Genomic DNA, 8,121 nt, shown 5'->3' on the forward strand with positions numbered 1-8,121 from the left:
CAACATTTGGACCGGAAGGTATGGTGTTCAAAAGGGGGTGGTCCTTAGATTCACATTTATGCAGGCATTGTGACATGTTCGGAAGACATATCTGCTCAAGTTCAAGCTGGAAAGATGTGAGGACATTGGAATAGTCTCCAAGAAGGAAGAGGGGGCAGTTTCAGATTTAAGTCAGTCAGTATCTGCCTTTCCTTCTTGAGACTGGGGCCATTGTAAATTCTCTTCTAGAAGAAGAGAATTGCATAGGACTTGACACCGAGGAAGTGTGAATGTAAGGCTAACTTATTAATAATAAATTTATTCATAATGCTGCTAATAAATAAGAAGAGTCTTTAAAAACAGTTGAAATTTGGGAGAGAAAGAACTGGTATGGAATGATGGAAAATAAAATGTAATTAAAGCTACATATACTTGTATATACGTTGCTTTGAGAATTAAGACAAGAGGTAAAGTGAGCTCAGGAAATAGTTCAAATTGGTTTAGTGTATTTGAATATGTAAATGTCTTGAAATATGAATCACTAAGATTTAAGAATACTTCATCTTGGTGATGGTTCAAGCTGAATTTTTAGTTTAAGTTTTTCTCCATAGTATTCATTTTATATTGAGGTTGAAAATCCAACAAGTAAATTGTAGAATCTCTATCTCTAGGCTATTTGGAGTTCTCTCTTTCCGTACGCAGGCCTGGCCATTGGTTTAAGTGGCTTTGGTTAATGGGAATGAACCCCTAACACCTGATTTAGACCTTGAAATTTTCCCATTATCCTTAAGTGAGAGAGTTTAAAAACATTTCCCTTTTGAGTGGTGAGTATTCATGTATGTCAGGGGGTGTTCAGAAAAAAGCAGCCAATATGGGTTGCAGGTATTGTTTCTTGTCTTAGCTCAGGGGGTGATGTTTGGTGTCATTAGGAGGGAGGTTTTTCTCTGGATGGGGAAGGGTATAAATTTTTAGGATGGCTGGCAGCTGGAAGCTAGTGATTGAACCTTGAAGCCCACCACTTTAGGGCTGCCTGAACCTCTTCTGCACGAGATTGCAAGTGGTGCAATCAAGCAGGGAGGATGCTGAGGAAGGACCTTCTGGTTTGCTAGCCTGGTGATTTCCCTGGGGTTTCTGCTGTCTGCCTGGCAGGTATGCTCTGCTTTGTGGAGGAGGGCCCCATGTTCTCCTTCCAAGGGCAACATATCTGCTTTATGGATTGAGATCTAATTAAACTTGGATTCCTAGGTTCTTACCAGCAGTTGCACCTGCAGGCAATAGTAAAGCAGGGAACAATAGACTGATATACAGGTGGCGGTGGTCTAGAAGTTGACTGGAGTGATGTTTGAGGTTCTGAGTGAGTTTTCTCTCTCCACAATGGAAGTGAAATCAAATGAGTGCCATTTTTGTTGCTAGGAGAAACTGGGTCTGCTGGGTCCCTTCGCCAGGCGAATATAGCAACCCTGCTTTGACTTCATTTTGTTTGGGTTTTTTAAACAAAGAAAGATTGGAACCATCAGAGTGTTTCAGATTAAAAAGCTGAAGATACAGAAGATCTAAAATTGACATAGGAAAAGAAGACATTTCTCACCCCATTCTGATCATCTCAAAATCTTTCAACTAACTATTCCTCATTGCCACCCTATCACATCCCGGGGGCTGTTCTAAGATACATTGCTGTGTTCAGCCTTTGGGGGTATGGTAATCTGTTAGCTGGTCATAGAGGTGGATTTGGTCTAGGGCTGCACAATTCAGAAACTTTCATGTTATTACCAAGATAGGCAATAAATTTTATGCGTGGATTCAAAGTATTTACTAGGGAAACCTAAACATTTAAAAGCAGCCAGTTTTGGTAACCTGTTTTGGAATTTTCTTCCCCTTTTTCCCATGTACCAGAAGCCTAAAAAAATAAATAAGGATGGTTTAGGCATTTGACCTCTGAGAGGCCTCAATTGCCTGCCTCACAGGCACTTACAACATAGTAACAAATATAGAGACTAATTGAGAAGGCCAATTTCCAGTGACTAATTACAGAAAGAACGCAGTAAGGTAAGAACTCAGTACTTTGAGAAGGTATTAGCATCTCCTGTCTGGGCCATCAGGGCAGATTCACCAAGCAGAAAAATTTAAGAGGCTAAGGTAAGTCAGCCTAGTTTGGGGCAGGAGAGGGTTCACATAGAGAAGCAGAGGCAGAAATCTCGATAATCGACTAGTTTTCAGGGACATACATGGACTCTAGGATGACCTGCATATTTTGGATTTGAGCAAGCAGGTGAATGGTGGTAACTGGAGGAAAATTATTTTCTGGTTTGGGTGCTAAATAAGATAATTAGTTTAATGGTGTTAGTGTCAGTCACTCAGTCGTGTCTGACTCTTTGCGACCCCATGGACTGCAGCCCACCAGGCTCCTCTGTCCATGAGATTTTCCAGGCAAGGATGCTGGAGTGGGTTGCGATTTCCTTCTCCAGGGGCTCTTCCCAACCCAGGAACTGAACCGAGGTCTCCTGCACTGCAGGCAGATCCTATACCGACTGAGCTACAAGGGAAGCCCCCAAGTTTAATGGTGGTGTTGAGTAAATAGGTGATCCTGTGTTACAAGAAGGACTTCTTTACCCTTAACTTACAACTTCACAGTATATAGTGCACTGTACAGGCCCTGTGGGGAACGGAAGAGTAGATTTATGGTTCCTGCTTTCAAGGAGCTTATTCTCTAATTGCAGTCGCTAGTGACTCTCTAAGCCAACAGCAGGAGCAATTGTTACAGGCAGTACATGAATGAGTGCTAAGTGAATTGTGTGGGTGCTTCCTGCTTTTCTGCAATTGTTATACAAGTAGGATCTCTCATTTGGCTTTACTTTCATAGTTTGTGATGTTGAGTATAGCTGGAGCTCGTCAAATAATACTGTGGGTTATTTGCTTTGGAACCACTCATTTTAATTTTATAAGGTTGAAACTTTGTTTTATTTTATAGAAGGGGGAGCTAAAACCCTGAGAGGTTAAATAACTTTCCCAAAGTCATGGAACTGTTAAACAGTAAAGTTAGGATTCATCTCTAGTCAATCTGAATCTAAAGTCCCCTCTCCTCAGTTTTTAACAACCTTTTTTTTTAAAGTAAATATATCCCCTCTTTCTTAATTTCAGACATGTATGTTGCTTCTAATTTGGTTCCTGATTTCTGGTTAGATGTTTAGGATAAATTCCTGGAAGTGCATTCCCTGTACCAAAGAATGTAAAATTTAAGCTTCCTTTAGAATATATCAGATTCTTTTTCAGAAAAGTTAAAAATATTTAGAGTCTGGGTGTACTTCTCAATCCCACATAGAAGTATATTTCAATCTCATGTGATTGTCTAAGCCATGACGTACAAGAGGACTCAGTGACACTGTGATAAAGATGGTGGTTAGGATAATGAATCAGTGAATCTGTTAGAGCAGGAAGGAACTCCAGGTGTCAGGTAGCCACCTCCTTCTTTATTAATTAAGGACCAAGGCTCAGAGAGCTTAAGGGACCTCATCCAGGTTACACCCCTCATTAGACTCAGTCTGGATAAGAAGCTGCATTTGGCACTTTGTGATACACTGAGGCAGAGTCTCTAGGATGGTATGGATGATTCTGGGGTTGCTAAAATGTCTATCTGGCATCTCAGCTGGGATTTAAGAGCCTTTTAGTGTTTGAGTCAGCTTCATAGTTCATCTTTGAAACTTCACAGTTCTGTCAGAGGGATGTGGAAGTAACTCAAAGGGATTTTCCCTGAACTGAGAGATCCATCACCCACCCCTGCTGAGCTGAAGGGAAGCCTGAAATCCCCTTTCATGAGTTCTCCTGCACTGGCCCACTGTAGGATCCACAGGGGTGATTCTGAACACTCTCGTTGTTATTCTGTAGATGATACAATACCTTTGAACAAAAGGCTGCTCATGTAATTCAAAACTCATATAACTAAAGACTGATTTTCTATGAGTGTGTTAGTCACTCAGTTGTGTCTGATTCTTTGCCACCCCATGGACTGGGGCCCACCAAGCTCCTCCATCCATGGGATTTTCCAGGCAAGAATACTGGAGTAGATTGCCATTGCCTTCTCCAGGGGATCTTCCCCACTCAGGAATCAAACCCAGGTATCCCAATTTGTAGGCAAACTCTTTACTGAGTCTGAGCCACTAGGGAAGACTCTGATTTTCTATAGCACTGACCCCAAAAGGAAGATATTTCTGTTTTTTATTGCTTGATCATGTAGCAATACAGTTCAAGCCTGGTTTTCTATCACTTCAGTTCAGGCCTTCATCATGTCGGACGCTTTGCCACTCCATGGACTGAAACACGCCAGGCTTCCCTGTCCTTCACCAGCTCCTGGAGCTTGCTCAAACTCATGTCCATTGAGTCAGTGAAGCCATCCAGCAATCTCATCCTCTGTCGTCCCCTTCTCCTCCTGCCTTCAATCTTTCCCAGAATCAGGGTCTTTCCCAAGGAGTCAGTTCTTTGCATCAGGTGGCCAAAGTTTTCGAGCTTCAGCATCAGTCCTTCCAATGAATATTCAGGACTGATTTCCTTTAGGATGGACTGGTTGGATCTCCTGGCAGTCCAAGGGACTCTCAAGAGTCTTCTTCAGCACCACAGTTCAAAAGCATCAATTCTTTGGTGCTCACCTTTCTTTATGGTCCAACTCTCACATCCAGACATAAATACTGGAAAAACCATAGCTTTGACTAGATGGACCTTTGTCAGCAAAGTAATGTCTCTGCATTTTAATATGCTGTCTGTGTTTTTCATAGCTTTTCTCCAAGGAGCAAGCATCTTTTAATTTCATGGCTGCAGTCATTGTCCACAGTGATTTTGGAGTCCAAGAAAATAAAGTTCTTTACTGTTTCCATTGTTTCTCCATCTATTTGCTATGAAATGATGGGACCAAATGCCATGATCTCAGTTTTTGAATCTTGAGTTTTAGGCAAACTTTTTCACTCTCCTCTTTTACTTTCATCAAGAGGCTCCTTGGTTCTTTTTCACTTTCTGCCATAAGAATGGTATCATCAGCATATGTGAGGCTATTAATATTTCTCCCGGCATGAACAGAATGAAAAGACAAAAAGATAGGACACTGAAAGATGAACTCCCCAGGTCAGTAGGTGCCAAATATGCTGTTGGAGATCAGTGGAGAAATAACTCCAGAAAGTATGAAGAGATGGAGCCAAAGCAGAAACGATACCCAGTTGTGGATGTGACTGGTGATGGAAGTAAAGTCTGATGCTGTAAAGAGCAATATTGCATAGGAACCTGGAATGTTAGTTCCATGAATCAAGGCAAACTGGAAGTGGTCAAACAGGAGATGGCAAGAGTGAACATCAACATTTTAGGAATCAGCAAACCAAAATGAACCGAAATGGGTGAATTTAACTCAGATGACCATATATCTACTACTGTGAGCAAGAATCCCTTACAAGAAATGGAGTAGCCATCATGGTCAACAAAAGAGTCTGAAATGCAGTACCTGGATGTGATCTCAAAAAAGACAGAATGATCTCTGTTCATTTTCAAGGCAAACCATTCAATACCATAGTAATCCATGTCTATGCCCCAACCAGTAATGCTGAAGAAATTGAATGATTCTATGAAGACCTACAAGACCTTCTAGAACTAACACCCAAAAAAGATGTCCTTTTCATTACAGGGGACTGGAAAAAAGTAGGAAGTCAAGAGATACCTGGAGTAACAGGCAAATTTGGTCTTGGAGTACAGAATGAAGCAGGGCAAAGGTTAATAGAGTTTTGCCAAGAGAATGCATTGATCATAGCAAACACCCTCTTCCAACAACACAAGAGAAGACTCTACACATGGACATCATCAGATGGTCAATACTGAATTCAGGCTGATTATATTCTTTGTGGCTGAAGACAGAGGAACTATATACAGTCAGCAAAAACAAGAGAGGGAGCTGACTGACTATGGCTCAGATCCTGAACTCCTTATTGCCAAATTCAGACTTAAATTGAAGAAAGTAGGGAAAACCACCAGACCATTCAGGTATGACCAAAATAAAATCCCTTATGCTTATACAGTGGAAGTGAGAAATAGACTCAAAAGATTAGATCTGATAGACAGAGTGCCTGAAGAATTATGGACGGAGGCTCATGACATTGTACAGGAGGCAGTGATCTAGACCATCCCCAAGAAAAAGAATGCAAAAAGGCAAAACGGTTGTCTGAGGAGGCCTTAGAAATAGCTGAGAAAAGAAGAGAAGCTAAAGGCAAAGGAGAAAAGGAAAGATATACCCATTTGAATGCAGAGTTCCAAAGAATAGCAAGGAGAGATAAGAAAGCCTTCCTCAGTGATCAGTGTAAAGAATTAGAGGAAAACAATAGAATGGAAAAGACTAGAGATCTCGTTAAAAACATTGGAGATAACAAAGGAACATTTCATGCAAAGATGGCTCAATAAAGGACAGAAATGTTATGGACCTAACAGAAGCAGAAGATATTAGGAAGAGGTGGCAAGAATACACAGAAGAACTATACACAAAAGATCTTTATGACCCAGATAAGCACGATGGTGTGATCATTCACCTAGAGCCAGACATCCTGGAATGCAAGGTCAAGTGGGCCTTAGAATGCGTCACTATGAACAAAGCTAGTGGAGGTGGTGGAATTCCAGTTGAGCTATTTCAGATCCTAAAAGATGATGCTATGAAAGTGCTGCACCCAATATGCCATGGAATTTGGAAAATTCAGCAGTGGCCACAGGACTCAAAAAGGTCAGTTTTCATTCCAATCCCAAAGAAAGGCAATGCCAAAGAATGCTCAAACTACCACACATTTGCACTCATCTCACACACTGGCAAAGTAATGCTCAAAATTCTCTGCCAGGCTTCAACAGTATGTGAACCGTGAACTTCCAGATGTTCAAGCTGGATTTAGAAAAGGCAGAAGAACCAGAGATCAAGTTGCCAACATCCGTTGGATCATCAAAGAAGCAAGAGAGTTCCAGAAAATGTCTATTTCTGCTTTATTGACTACACCAAAGCCTTTGACTCTGTGGTTCACAAAGAATTTCACAAAGAATTGTGGAAAATTCTGAAAGAGTTGGGGATACCAGACCACCTTACCTGCCTCCTGAGAAATGTGTAAGCAGGTCAAGAAGCAACAGTTAGAACTGCACATGGAACAACAGACTGGTTCCAAATCGGGAAAGGAGTACGTCAAGGCTGTATATTGTCACCCTGCTTACTTAACTTATATGCAGAGTACATCATGAGAAATGCTAGGCTGGATGAAGCACAAGCTGGAATCAAGTTTGCCAAGAGAAATGCCAGTAACCTCAGATATGCAGATGACACCACCCTTATGGCAGAAAGTGAGGAAGAACTAAAGAGCCTCTTGATGAAAGTGAAAGAGGAGAGTGACAAGTTGGCTTAAAGCAATGTTCAGAAAACAGATCATGGCATCTGGTCCCATCACTTCATGGTAAGTAGATTTTGGGAGCTCCAAAATCACTGCAGATGGCAATTGCAGCCATGTAATTAAAAGACACTTGCTCCTTGGAAGGAAAGTTATGACTAACCTAGACAGCATATTAAAAAGCAGAAGCATTACTTTGCCAACGAAGGTCCATCTAGTCATAGCTTTAGTTTTTCCAGTAGTCATGTATGGATGTGAGAATTGGACTATAAAGAAAGCTGAGCGCCGAAGAATTGATACTTTTGAACTGTGGTATTGGAGAAGACTCTTGAGAGTCTCTTGGACTGCAAGGAGATCCAAGTAGTCAATCCTAAAGGAAATTAGTCCTGATTATTCATTGGAAGGACTGATACTGAAACTCCAATACTTTGGCAGAAAGTATGCAAAGAACTGACTCATTTGAAAAGACCCTCATTCTGGGAAAGAGTGAAGGTGGGAGGAGAAGGCGATGACAGAGGATGAGATGGTGGGATGACAGAGGATGAGATGGTTGGATGACATCACCGACTCATGGACATGAGTTTGAGTAAGCTCCAGAAGTTTGTGATGGATAGGGAAGTCTGGCATACTGCAGTCCATTGGCTCAAAGAGAGTTGGACACCTCTGAGTGACTGAACTGAACTGAATCTTGATTCCAGCTTATGCTTCATCCACCCCAGCATTTTGCATGATATACTTAGAAAATAAGTTAAACAAGCAG

The sequence above is a fragment of the Budorcas taxicolor genome, chromosome 1 (genome assembly GCF_023091745.1).
Source record: "Budorcas taxicolor isolate Tak-1 chromosome 1, Takin1.1, whole genome shotgun sequence".
In the NCBI taxonomy this organism is placed as follows: Eukaryota; Metazoa; Chordata; class Mammalia; order Artiodactyla; family Bovidae; genus Budorcas; species Budorcas taxicolor.